The following is a 13492-nucleotide window of genomic DNA, read 5'->3' on the forward strand; positions in this document are numbered from 1 at the left end:
CATTGTACCCCTTCACTAGGCACACTATGCTCTGATCGGACGCCAGCCCTCAGCGTCCGGTCGCTCGATGGACGCCACGCGTCACCAGCTTCAAACGCTGTACGTCATATTTCAACGGCTACGAAGCTGATCGGACGCTCCGACGAAACTGACCGGACGCTGAAGCCCCAGCGTTCGGTCGTTTTCAGTAAGCTCCCCGAGGCGTATTTCTTCGATCGGATGCGTCCGGTCCACCTTGACCGGACACAGACCAGCGGTGCAATACCCTAGGTACTGTGCCGACCGACCAGTTCGACCGGATGCAAGCTGCCAGCGTCCGGTGCTTTCAGACCCAGCGTCTTTGCGACCAATTCGTTTTCACTTCTAACTTCTTCACCCTTGCTCAAATGTGCCAACCACCAAGTGTATCACCTTATACACATATGTTAGCATATTTTCACAAACTTTTTCAAGGGTGTTAGCACTCCACTAGATCCTAAATGCATATGCAATGAGTTAGAGCATCTAGTGGCACTTTGATAACCGTATTCCGATATGAGTTTCACCCCTCTTAGTAGTACGGCTATCAAACCTAAATGTGATCACACTCTCTAAGTGTCTTGATCACCAAAACAAAATAGCTCCTACAAGTTATACCTTTGCCTTGAGCTTTTTGTTTTTCTCTTTCTTCTTTTCAAGTTTAAACCCTTGATCATCACCATGCTATCACCATAGTCATGCTATGATCTTCATTAGCTTCTCCACTTGAAGTGTGCTACATATCTCATGATCACTTGATAAACTAGGTTAGCACTTAGGGTTTCATCAATTCACCAAAACCAAACTAGAGCTTTCAATCTCCCCCTTTTTGGTAATTGATGACAACCCTTATACAAAGATATGAAATAAAATTCAATTGAATCCATGTTGCTTGCCCAAGCATATTTACCATTTGTAAAAGGATATGGACAAGTTTCATGAACCCCAAATGGTAGCAATTGCTCCCCCTACATATGTGCTAAGAGTTTGGATTGAAGCTTGCACATATGCTTAGATAGGAAATATAGGAGTCAAAGTCTACCAAATGATGCTAAGGTATAAGAGATGGACCTTTGAAGCGTGATACCAATCGGAGTGCACCAATATATCATCCTTAGCACCATGATTAGCTCAATACCACTTGGAAAATATACTTTTAGAAAGATACCACTTGTAAAGACTTACTTGGAAATGAAAGTTATCTAATGATTGCATTTCATCATTCAATCTTACAACTAAACATTCATGACACAAGCATGGATGTTTAACTTTAATCCTTGTGCCATGCAAGCAAACATATGAAATGCACATACAAATGCACCATACAAGTTTATAAGCTTGCTCCCCCTACTTGTATGCTTAAAATTTTAATTGATCCCTTTCCTTTGTCATATCTCTCCTATATCAAGATATCTTTATATTTCTCTCCCTTTATGACATTTCTCCCCCTTTTTTACTATTTTTACTACTATCTTTGTTTCTCTCCCCCTTTGTCATCAATGACCATAAAGGTTCTAAATTTAGATAGTATTACTTGTAAGGTCGAGATTATCAATGTCAATCAATGGGGTAAGGATCATTTTCCTAAATTTGGTTTAAATTAGAATATATGCCAAAGATATTTAGCTCGGTTTGATCCAAGGACAAGCTTCTTCACACCTCTAAACAAGGGTTATCTTGTACCATGTTGAGTTAAACACTTAGAGCTCATTTTCTAGATCAAACACTAGGTTTACAAGCCCATAAACATGTCATATGCTATCACTAGATCAAATCAAGCATAGAAGCAATAGTGATACCATATAAACATCAAATTCATTTGATTTTCATGAATGAGCCTAATAAAATAGAACCATTTGAAAGGTCCTAATAAGATTAAAAATATGACTAGATGCACTAAACATGTCCTTAGTAAGGATGTATGCTATGCCAATCAACTTTTACCTTGGATTGCTTGAAGAAGAGGCATGCCATATGAGTGGGGAGTGCATCAACACATATTTGAGAAATCCAATATGTTCAACTCATTCCTTAGCTTGCAAAATCTTTTCTCATCCAATGGCTTGGTGAATATATCGGCAAGTTGATCTTTGGTGCCTACACTCTCAATGCAAATGTTCATTTTTTGTTGGTGATCTCTTATGAAATGGTAGCGGACATCAATGTGCTTTGTTCTTGCATGTTCAACCGGATTGATGGTTAGCTTGATTGCACTCTCATTGTCACATAGCAATGGCACTTTCTTGAACTTGATTCCAAAGTCACTCAAAGTGGCCTTCATTCAAAATACTTATGCACAACAACTACTGGCAGATATGTATTCAGCTTCGGTGGTTGATAATGCAACACTATTTTACTTCTTTGATAACCATGAAACAAGTGATCTTTCCAACAATTGACATGTGCCCGAGATGCTCTTCCTTTCAACCTTGCATTCTGTATAATCCGAGTCGGAGTAACCCACTAGCTCAAACTTTGCTCCTTTGGGATACCATAAATCAATATTTGGTGTATGCTTCGAGTACCTCAATATTCTCTTTGTAGCCTTCAAATGACTTTCTCTTGGTGAGGCTTGAAATCTTGCACACATGCATACACTAAACATGACATCCGGCCTTGATGCGGTCACATAGAGTAGGCTTCCAATCATAGACCAATATAACTTTTAATCCACCATGTTTCCACTTGCATCACTATCCAAGTTGCCATTGGTTCCCATTGGTGTGCTAATGACTTTATTATCAATCATTCCAAACTTTTTGATCATGTCCTTGATGTACTTGCCTTGACTCACAAATATACCATTCTTCAATTGCTTGATTTGAAGATCAAGGAAGTAACTCAACTCTCCAATCATGGACATCTCAAACTCATTAGCCATCATCTTTCCAAATTCATCACAAAAATCTTGATTTGTTGATCCAAATATGATGTCATCTACATAGATTTGCAATACAAATAGATCTTTTTCAATCTTCTTGATGAAAAGAGTGGTGTCCACCTTACCCATTGTGAACCCTTTAGAGAGTAGGAAATCCCTCAATATCTCATACCATGCTCTAGGTGCTTGCTTCAATCCATACAATGCCTTCTTCAACTTGTATACATGGTTGGGCTTCTTATCATCTTCAAAACCGGGAGGTTGCTCAACATATACTTCTTCATTGATATAACCATTGAGAAATGCACTCTTAACATCCATTTGATAGAGTTTGATGTTATGGGTACAAGCATAGGCTAGCAAGATTCTAATTGCTTCCAATCTAGCAACCAGGGCATATGTTTCTCCAAAGTCAAGACCTTCAACTTGTGTATAGCCTTGTGCTACCAATCTTGCTTTGTTCCTTACAACTATCCCATCTTGATCTTGCTTATTTCTAAAGACCCATTTAGTTCTAATCACATTGTGTCCCTTTGGTCTTTCTACCAACTCCCATACTTGATTTCTTGTGAAGTTATTCAATTCTTCATGAATAGCATTCACCCAATCAACATCCTTCAAAGCTTCATCTATCTTCTTTGGTTCAATGGATGACACAAATGAGAAGTGTTCACAAAATGATGCCAATCTTGATCTTGTTTGTACACCTCTTGAAATATCTCCAATTATAGTATCCAAAGGATGATCTCTTGTAATATTTGTTGGTTGGAGTATTGGAACTTGATTGCTTGCACTTGCTTAATCATTGGGTTGAGATGATGTACTAGCCACTTGATCTTGATCAATGTCATGAGAGTCACTTGCACTAGCTTGATTTGTATCATCTTGCACATTTGAGTTGGAGAGCATTTGCACTTGATCATCTTCATCATCATTCACTTGCCTATGCCTCAATTCACCAATATCCATGTTCTTTATGGCATTTGAAAGTTGAATGCCTCTAATATCTTTCAAATTCTCATTCTCTACTTGTGAACCCTTGGTTTCATAAAATTCAACATCATAAACTTCCTCAAGAGTACCACTATCCAAATTCCAAACTCTATATGCTTTGCTTGTAGTGGAATAACCAAGTAGTAATCATTCATCACATTTCTTGTCAAACTTGCCCAATCTTGTGCCTTTCTTCAAGATATAGCATTTGCAACCAAAGACCCAAAAATATGCAATGTTGGGCTTTCTACCATTCAAGAGCTCATATGGTGTCTTTTCTTTCAATTGGTGACAATAGAGGCGGTTGCTACAATAGCAAGCCGTGTTGATAGCTTTGGCCCAAAAAGATTGACTCACATTATACTCACTAAGCATAGACCTTGCCATATCAATAAGTGTTCTATTCTTCCTCTCAACAAGGCCATTTGATTGAGGAGTGTATTTGGCCAAGAATTAATGTCTAATTCCAAATTTATCACATAGCTCATTAATTCTAGTGTTCTTGAACTCACTACCATTGTCACTTCTAACTCTCTTGATAGTTGTTTCAAACTCATTGTGAATGCCCTTGACAAATGATTTGAATGTTGCAAATACATCACTTTTGTCCACTAGAAAGAATACCCAAGTGTATCTAGTGTAGTTATCCACTATCACAAAGCCATATTTATTTCCACCGATACTAGTGTATTGTGTTGGCCCAAACAAATTCATGTTCAATAACTCAAATGCTTTACTAGTGCTCATCATGCTTTTCTTAGGATGGGTGTTTCCAACTTATTTTCTGGCTTGACAAGAGCTACAAAGCTTATCCTTTTCAAACACAACATCTTTCAAGCCTCTAACCAAGTCATGCTTAACCAATCTATTCAATTGTTTTATTCCAACATGACCAAGCCTTCTATGCCATAACCAACCCATGCTAGACTTAGTGAACAAGCATGTAGATAATCTAGCTTCACTAGCATTGAAATCAACCAAGTATAGATTCTTATATCTAAAACCTTTGAAGATCAAGTTAGAGCCATCTACATTTATGATCTCTACATCATCTACCTCAAATATGCATTTGAATCCAAGATCACACAATTGAGCTATGGATAACAAATTAAAGTTCAAGCTCTCTACTAGCAACACATTGGAAATGCTCATGTCATTGAATATTACAATCTTACCAAGCCCTTTGACCTTGCCTTTGCCATTGTCACCAAATATGATACTATCATAACCATCATTGCCATTGGTGTTGATTGAGTTGAATATTCTTGCATCAACGGTCATGTGTTGAGTGCACCCACTATCAAGAATCCAATATCTTCCTCCGGCTTTGTAATTGACCTACAAAAGAAGATCAATTCTTTTTAGGTACCCAAACTTGTTTGTGTCCTTGAAGGTTAGTTACTAAGCTCTTTGGTACCCAATGACTTTCTTCTTTGAGCCTATCCATGGTTTACCAATGAACTTAGCATTTACACCATTTGCACTCTTAGTAAGCACATAGAAAGAATTAATCTTAATAGAGTATATATTAGCATTTTTACTCTTGTTCTTGCTCTGATGCTCTTTATGACCAACTTACTTGCAACTAGTGCAAAGCCGACCATTGTTTTTCACAAAACTAGTCTTGTGAGGAGCAAAGGTCGCCTTGCCATCCTTGGGGATATAGTCCAATCCCTCTTTGTAGAGAGAAGCTCTTTGGCTACCCAAGCATATAAGCAAACGGTCCTCACCACCATAGGCCTTAGCTAAGGTGTGAGTGAGCTTATTGACCTGCTTCTTGAGGTTCTCATTCTCAACCATTAGTGAGGCATCATAAGTAAAACCATCACTACTAGATGAGGTGGAAATAGAGGTACTATAATAAGGGTTAGTGGGAGCAACAATGATAGGCATATATAATGATTCATCAGTTATATCACAAGTTAAACCTACATTGCAAGTTTTAACATGTTTTTTTATTTTGCTCATTAAGCAAAGAGGAATGAGCTTTTTCAAGCTTCTTGTGAGCCTTGCCAAGCTTCTCATGGGCTTCCTCTAGCCTCTCATGAGTTGCTTTGAGCTCATCAAGGGCTTGCTTAAGGACTTTTACCTCCTTATTCAAGCTCTTGCATTCCTTTCTTTTAATGTCAAAGTGTTCTTTAGCATCTTCTAGCATGTCATATAATTCATCTTTAGTAGGTTCATCATTATCACTATCACTATCAATTTTATTTTCATTTTCGTTATTATGTTCTTCATCACTTCCATCATCATAAATTTGTACCTTAGTGGCCTTAGCCATGAGGCATGATGGAGTGTCGAAGAGAGAAGGCTTCTCATTGATTGCAATGCTTGCAAGTGCCTTCTTTTTGGTGGTCTTGTCATCATCACTATCATCATCATCATCACTTGAGGAAGCATCACTATCCTAAGTGACCACATATGAGCCACCCTTCTTCTTCTTGAAGGTCATCTTGTCCTTCTTCTCTTTCTTTTCCTTCTTATCCTTCTTCTTGTTCTTCTTGTTGTCATCATCATTGTCACTATTGTATGGACATTGAGCAACAAGATGATCTTTGCTTCCACACTTGAAGCACCTTCTTGACTCTTCTTTGTTTTTGGATGAAGACTTCTTTCTTCTAGCACGGTAGCCCTTCTTCACCATAAACTTGCCAAATCTCTTGACAAATAGAGCCATCTTCTCATCATCATCATCATCCCATGATTTATCTTTTTCACTTGATGTTTCTTGCTTTGCTTTGCCCTTGGATGATGTGGCTTTGAATGCCACGCTCTTCTTCTTCTCATCTTTCTTCTCCTTCTTTTCTTCCTTCTCATCTTCATCTCTATATATATCATCGGTCATGATGTCTCCCAATACTTGGTTTGGTGTCATGGTGTCCAAACCACTTCTCACTAGAATGGTGACCAATGTACCAAATCTTGAAGGCAAGCATCTCAAGAACTTGTGGGAGAAGTTCTTGTCCTTCACCTCCTCTCCAAGTGCTTTGAGATCATTGATAAGCACTTGAAGCCTATGGACATCTCCGACACACTTTCATCATCCTTCATCTTGAAGCTTGCAAACTTCTCTTTGAGAATATATGCCTTTGCACCCTTCACGGCTTGAGTGCCCTCAAATGATTCTTCCAACTTCTTCCAAGCCTCATGAGCCATCTCAATATTCTTGATTTGCTCAAATGTTCTCTCATCAATTGCATCATGAATAGCACTTAGAGCAATGTCATTGTTTTGGAGAAGCACTTCTTCGGCGGCGGTGGGATTCTCTGGATCACCAATCTCAATTTTGGTTTCTACCATCTTACACACTTTTCTATTGATTGTCTTGATGTGTGTGGTCATTTTTGACTTCCAATAAGGATAATTTGTACCATCAAATTGGGGTGGCTTCTCGGTGTTGTTGATCTGAGCCATTTTAACACCGAAGGTTGTTAAGCCTCAAATAACGGTGACCTCGGCTCTGATACTACTTAAAAGGTCCTAATAGCTAGAGGGGGGTGAATAACCTAACAAAAATTTCTACAACAACACTTCTAACTTCACTAGCTACCAGCGTCCAGTGCTTTCAGACCCAGCGTTCGGTCAGTTGACCGATGCCAGCGTCTTTGCGACCAACTCGTTTTCACTTCTAACTTCTTCACCCTTGCTCAAATGTGCCTACCACCAAGTGTATCACCTTGTGCACATGTGTTAGCATATTTTCACAAACTTTTTCAAGGGTGTTAGCACTCCACTAGATCCTAAATGCATATGCAATGAGTTATAGCATCTAGTGACACTTTGATAACCGTATTCCGATACGAGTTTCACCCCTCTTAATAGTATGGCTATCAAATCTAAATGTGATCATACTCTCTAAGTGTCTTGATCACCAAAACAAAATAGCTCCTACAAGTTATACCTTTGCCTTGAGCTTTTTGTTTTTCTCTTTCTTCTTTTTAAGTTTAAGCCCTTGATCATCACTATGCCATCACCATAGTCATGCTATGATCTTCATTAGCTTCTCCACTTGAAGTGTTCTACCTATCTCATGATCACTTGATAAACTAGGTTAGCACTTAGGGTTTCATCAATTCACCAAAACCAAACTAGAGCTTTCACCTGGTGGCATCGTCCTGAAGGTGCATAGGGCATGTCAGGGTATGGTCCTTGGTATTACAGCCGACTTGAGTGCCTTACCTTATCTGCTCAGCCTAATCCCCGAGCCCTCACCGAGCGGGCGTCCCTGGTCGATCGTTCCCAGTTGGCCCTGATCATGTCTGTCGGGTAAGAATCATGAGTAGAGGTCCACCGTATCCCTGGCCAGAAAAGGAGGTCGGAGTCGTACCTTGCCCCCACCTTGGCCGGGCCTTCCAGTTGGGGACTGAATCGTCGTCCTATCATTATGTATGTGGGCCGGCCAGGGAGGCGAGCATTTGTCACAACACCATTTGCTGGGTCGAGTTTTTTGTAGGAAAGCGGGTACATTGGGGACTCCAGGTTTATGAACCCGACAGGAGTCCCTGAGCCCTTTTGGGACTTCTGTGAAGTCATGAAGGGGCTATTTATACTCATTTTTATGAGCGCACTTGGTGGGTGTAAGATCATGGGTTGCCGTCGAACGAGACGGAGCTCCAACCCAAACGTCGAGCGCGACTGAGGAGTCGAGCGAGGTGGAGTCGCCAACCCAAGCGTCGGGCATAGACGAGGGGCCGAGCAAGGTGGAGTCGCCAACCCAAGCATTGAGCGTGGCTAAGGGGTCAGGCGAGGTGGAGTCACCAACCCAAGGTGTCGGTTGCTAACCCTAGGGTCAGGCGCAACCGAGGGGTCAGATGAGGTAGAGTCGCCAACCCATGTCGGGTGTGGCCGAGGGGTCGGGAGAGGCGGAGTCGCTAACCTAAGCGTCTGGCACAGTCGAGGGGTCGGACTAAGCAGAGTCGCCAACCCAAGTGTCAGGCATGGCCAAGGGGTCAGGCGAGGTAGAGTCACCAACGCAAGTGTCAAGCACGGCCGAGGGGTTAGGTGAGGTGGAGCGCCAACCTAAGTGTTAGGCGCGGCTGAGGGGTCGGGCGAGGTAGGGCGCCAACCCAAGGTGTCGGGCACCAACCTAAGCATTAGGCATGGCCGAGGGGTCAGACGAGGTGGAGTCGCCAACCCAAGTGTCGAGCGTGGTCGAGGGGTCGATCTAGTTTTGTGTGTTACCCCATCCATGATTTTCATAATCGAAGGGGTTAAGCCAAAGTTGCTTGCCTCAATGGCTCGAGTGACGCGCTTGGTGAGCTTAATAATGGGTACGTTCGAGTGGAATCTGGATCAATCCTTCGTAATGGGGTTGGCATAGCCCTCAAGTGGCATTCCACCGCTCCTTAACTCACCTCCTAGCAGATGCCCGAGTCGTTCTGGAGACCGACTCAGGTGGCCCATTGGCCTCTCCTCAATGGAGATTCTATGGGCATGGCTCAAGGTCAGGATCAAACAAGAAGGTCGAGATAACCCTGTCCGCTTTGGAACGGACCAAGCGAGGGCTGTTGGGACTCATCTATGTTTCTCCCCTAGCTCTGTTTGACGCGAGGTGGCCTCGAGCCCTTTGCGGACCGGCCTTCAAACCCTGGTCGGTCGTCGCTCATATCGAATGAGGTGACTATCGCTTCGTGACACAACACGAAGCGTTGTGATGCATCAATTGCATATGCAATGCTTGGATGTATGGGATGAATGTATGAATGCATGCATAGGAATGAATGATCATGCATTAGAAAATGAAAAGGGGGTTTGGTAAAGTTACCTCGATGGCTCGAGTGATGGGTCTGGAGAGCTCCTATCGGATATGTCTGAAAGGGATCTATGTTCGTCGTTCATGATGGGGCCAACATAACCAGCATGGGGCATCCCGCTGTTCCTTACCTATCACTCGACAACTGTCTGAGTGGTCTGATCGACTCGGGTGACCTGTTGGCCTCTCCTCAATGGAGATTCCATTGGTGGGCCCTTCTAAACCCTATCTGGGAAGGCGGAGGGTCGTTTGTGTGCGGTTGCGCCTTGTTTCCTATGCCCGAGTTATAGTAGTGGTGGGCCCTGCCTAGGCCGCGTCCCATTAAACCAGGCGACGTTTCATCAGGTAGGGCATGTCCCACTGCATGCCTCTCTGCCTTAAATAGGGGGAAGGGAGAGGGTTTTCCTCTTATTATTTTGCCTTTCTCCAACTACTGCCTCTTCTCCTTCCTCCTTTTTGCCAAGCCTATTCATGCACCGTGGTGGTTTGTAGGAGAGAGGAGGGTCAAGCGAGGGAGAGAAAAACTCATAGATTCATCCATAAATCCAAGGTGCGATGTCAAACTGAAGGCCTTCTAGCATGGATGAAGAGGTGCTGGCCGCCTTTGTCAAGAAGGGGCTGCTCCCATCGAAGGAGGTGGTGCATTGGAGGGCACCCTGTTCCGCACCCTTGGGCCAATGAGGTCATATCCTTCCTCGCCTTCCACGAGCGCAGGCTCGGGTATCCTACGCACTGGTTCCTACGCGGGCTCCTCAATGAGTGGGGTCTGGAGTTGCAACACCTCAACCTAACTAGGGTGCTGCACATCGCTCGCTTCGTCACCGTCTATGTGGCCTTCCTCAGGATGGAGCCGCACGTGGACTCCTTTCGGCGGGATCTTCAGTGGGCGAGCCCTGTCCGAGGGGAAGCCGCCTAGAATCGCACCGGTTGGGGGATTCACCTTGTAGAAGAAGCCAAAGCCATCGACCCCCTACCCTACATACTCCCCCTATGATTCCAACCGGGGATGGCACATTGAGTGGTTCTATATCAAGAACCGGGTGGCGGCGCCATTCCCGATGTTCACCGAAAAGAGGCCAGAGAGGAGGGAAAGCTGGTCGTGGGGTCCCGCCGATCGGTAGAACAAGCTAAAGGTTATCGAGACAGAGCTTTAGAGGCTTGTGCAGCGTGGCCTTGATGGGTTGCGGGTCTTCCATACCTTCTTTCACCATTAGGTCTCCCTGTTGATGGAGAAAACATGGCCGATGAGGGAGTACTCTAGCTTGATGGATCCCGATCGTGCGTCGCTGGAGGAGCTACCGAAGGATGAGGTCTGGAGTTGGCTCGATCAGGTGCTATAGTTGAGGGATAAAGACTCCCTCAAAGGGACGCCAGGACCTCTTCATGCCGCGAAGCTGTCCAATTTGGTATGCTTCTTTCTCGTGACCTTATCCTCCTTGTTTTGATGTTTTGATTGATCTTGAGTTGCCCATTTTGAAGGGACTCACGGGCTATAAATCCCGACCGCATCTTTCGAGGGGGCTAGAGGGCGTAGCTCGGCAAGCTGCCTAGAGGGAGGCGTCGCTTGCCAAGAAAAAGAAGAAAGCTGAGAAAGCTCAGAGGAGATTCAAAAAGGAGAAGGAGATCAACCAGTGGGTCCAGGGGGCAAGAGTTGGAGTGACATGGAGGCAGAGCTCGAGTCGGAGGAGCCCACAGAGAGGGGTGGCGACGTGAGTGCCTCCGAGGACGAAGAAGATAGGGGCGCTGTTGTGACCTCGGTGGAGCACCATGAGCCCATGGCCACATCCGTAGGGGGCAGGCATGATACAGAGATGCATGGTGACATTCTTGAGTCAAGGAAGCACGCCACGAGCAAAGACACCGCCCTCGAACGATTGATAAAGCGGGCACGATCACCGCGCCCTTCGGAGGCATCGGTAGCTTTACGCTCCCCTGCACCGAGTATGGTGGAGCACGCCGGTCGATCGGGGGGCGTGATCATTCCCCTATGTCATCTGGGTCAGCATGTGTGCACGACCCTCAATGGGGAGGTGCCCCGCTAGTTGCTCCGATGGTTTTGCCACAAGCTGGCGGGCGCGGCTGTTCGCAGGCTGATTAGGGACCGGCTGGGTTGGCTCCTTCCTCGGCTAATATGAGGGAGCGTGGGTCATGAACCATGAGCGGTCCTCATCTGGTCAGCTCATCGTCAGCCGGTTGGGGCTTCAGGGCTCTGCCGCTGTTGTCTAGGTATGCATTCATACTCCCTCCTGTTCTCATAGTTGAGTTTTTGAGTGTGACTAACCTACGCTTGTTTGACAGTAGCCAGGGGCTAGTGGGACTAGGAATCTTCCCACCTCCTCTGTGAGAAGAGTGGAGACCTAGCCTATAGTGGGTCACAACAAGCAGTGGAGGAAGCAGGCTGGCGGCGGTGCGACCTTCCTTACCAGGGGTTGAGTCTTCTTGGCTGGTCGCGAGTACGACGGTAGTGGTGGTGGCGGCGATCCTCATGGTGATGGTGGAGGTCGAGTCAGAGGTGACTCTCATGGTCCCTCCCTCAATGGCTATGGAGGAGGAAAGGAGGGAGACTAGGCTCCCTGCCTCACCCAGCGGAGAAGCACACGGTTCGCTCGCCTGGTCAGAGCTAGAGGGGTCTGGAGAAGCCATGGCCAGGGCAGAGGTAGTGCACCCACATCGGCTGGTAGGCCATGGAGTCCTAGTGGTGGACATCCCCATCCTGCCATCCCAGGAGCTAGTGATGATCCGATCATCGCATGATATTGCGATGGCTGGATCTTCCAGCGGGTTGGGGGTGACCCATGAGCTAGTGTGGCCTTGCCCCTATGAGCTGGGAAAGGCCTAGTTCATCCTTCGTGACAAGGAGGAGGTGAAGCTCTGGCACTTGCTCGGGGAGAGAGGACTATTGATGGAATCTGATCTCACCCTTACCAAGGCGAGGCTCAAGGAGGCCATGGAGAGGGTTGAGCTCGTCCATCAGGCCATGATAGTCGACCTACCATGCATCGTAGAGATAAGTTCTCTGCGTTTTTGGTGTTGTCCTTGACTCCTTGGCCTTTCAATGGTTGTCTTAGCATGTCTGCTTCTTGCCTCATAGGATTTAGAGATGACGTCGATCCGTAAATCCTGATTTCTTTGGGAGGAGCATGGTCAGATGGAGCAGGAAGCAACACCATCATGGTGGGTCAACGAGCTCAGGTACCAGCTGGAGTCCGCCCGTCGTGAGTCCCTAGACTAGGCGACCGAGGCGATGGTAGCACGGGAGGCGGAACTACGTGTAGTTGAGTAGGCGACTGCTGCCGAGCGAGAACTTGACGTGGTGAAGTTCCACCTGGTGGAGACCAATGTGGCACTTCAAAAGTCCTTGGAGGCTCTAGAGGCGGAGCGGAAGGCCCGGTTAGACGCTGAACAAAAAGTGGTTATGCTCCAGGGGCAGATGCTCGGGGTAGAGGAGTCAAACGCTCGACTGCTCGAGAGGGTGACCCGGTAAGAGGAAGGGCTCTCCATTCTCAAAAGCGCCCATCTTGGTATGTATCTGTTCCGTCTTCGGACGATGCCTTGATATTTTCTTTCCTTTGCTTTTGAATTTATTGTCTTTTTCCAGAACTGGGTGGAAAGATTGGCTCTCTAGAGCAAGAGCTGGAGACGGACAAAGCGGTGGTCGGTTGGGGCACCGAGGCGCTAGCCCAATCCCTTGAGGAGTGGTGTGCTCTCAAGGGAGAGCTTGACTAGATTCGCAACGTCGCGTAGGTGGTCGTCTCCGAGGTGTTCGGGTCGAGACCAAGCACCAGTACGCCCGCCATCTAGCTAGCGGAGGTCCCGAACAAAGTTCGAGCGCTCATCTCCGACGACAT

The sequence above is a fragment of the Miscanthus floridulus genome, chromosome 6 (assembly GCF_019320115.1).
Source record: "Miscanthus floridulus cultivar M001 chromosome 6, ASM1932011v1, whole genome shotgun sequence".
Lineage (NCBI taxonomy): Eukaryota > Viridiplantae > Streptophyta > Magnoliopsida > Poales > Poaceae > Miscanthus > Miscanthus floridulus.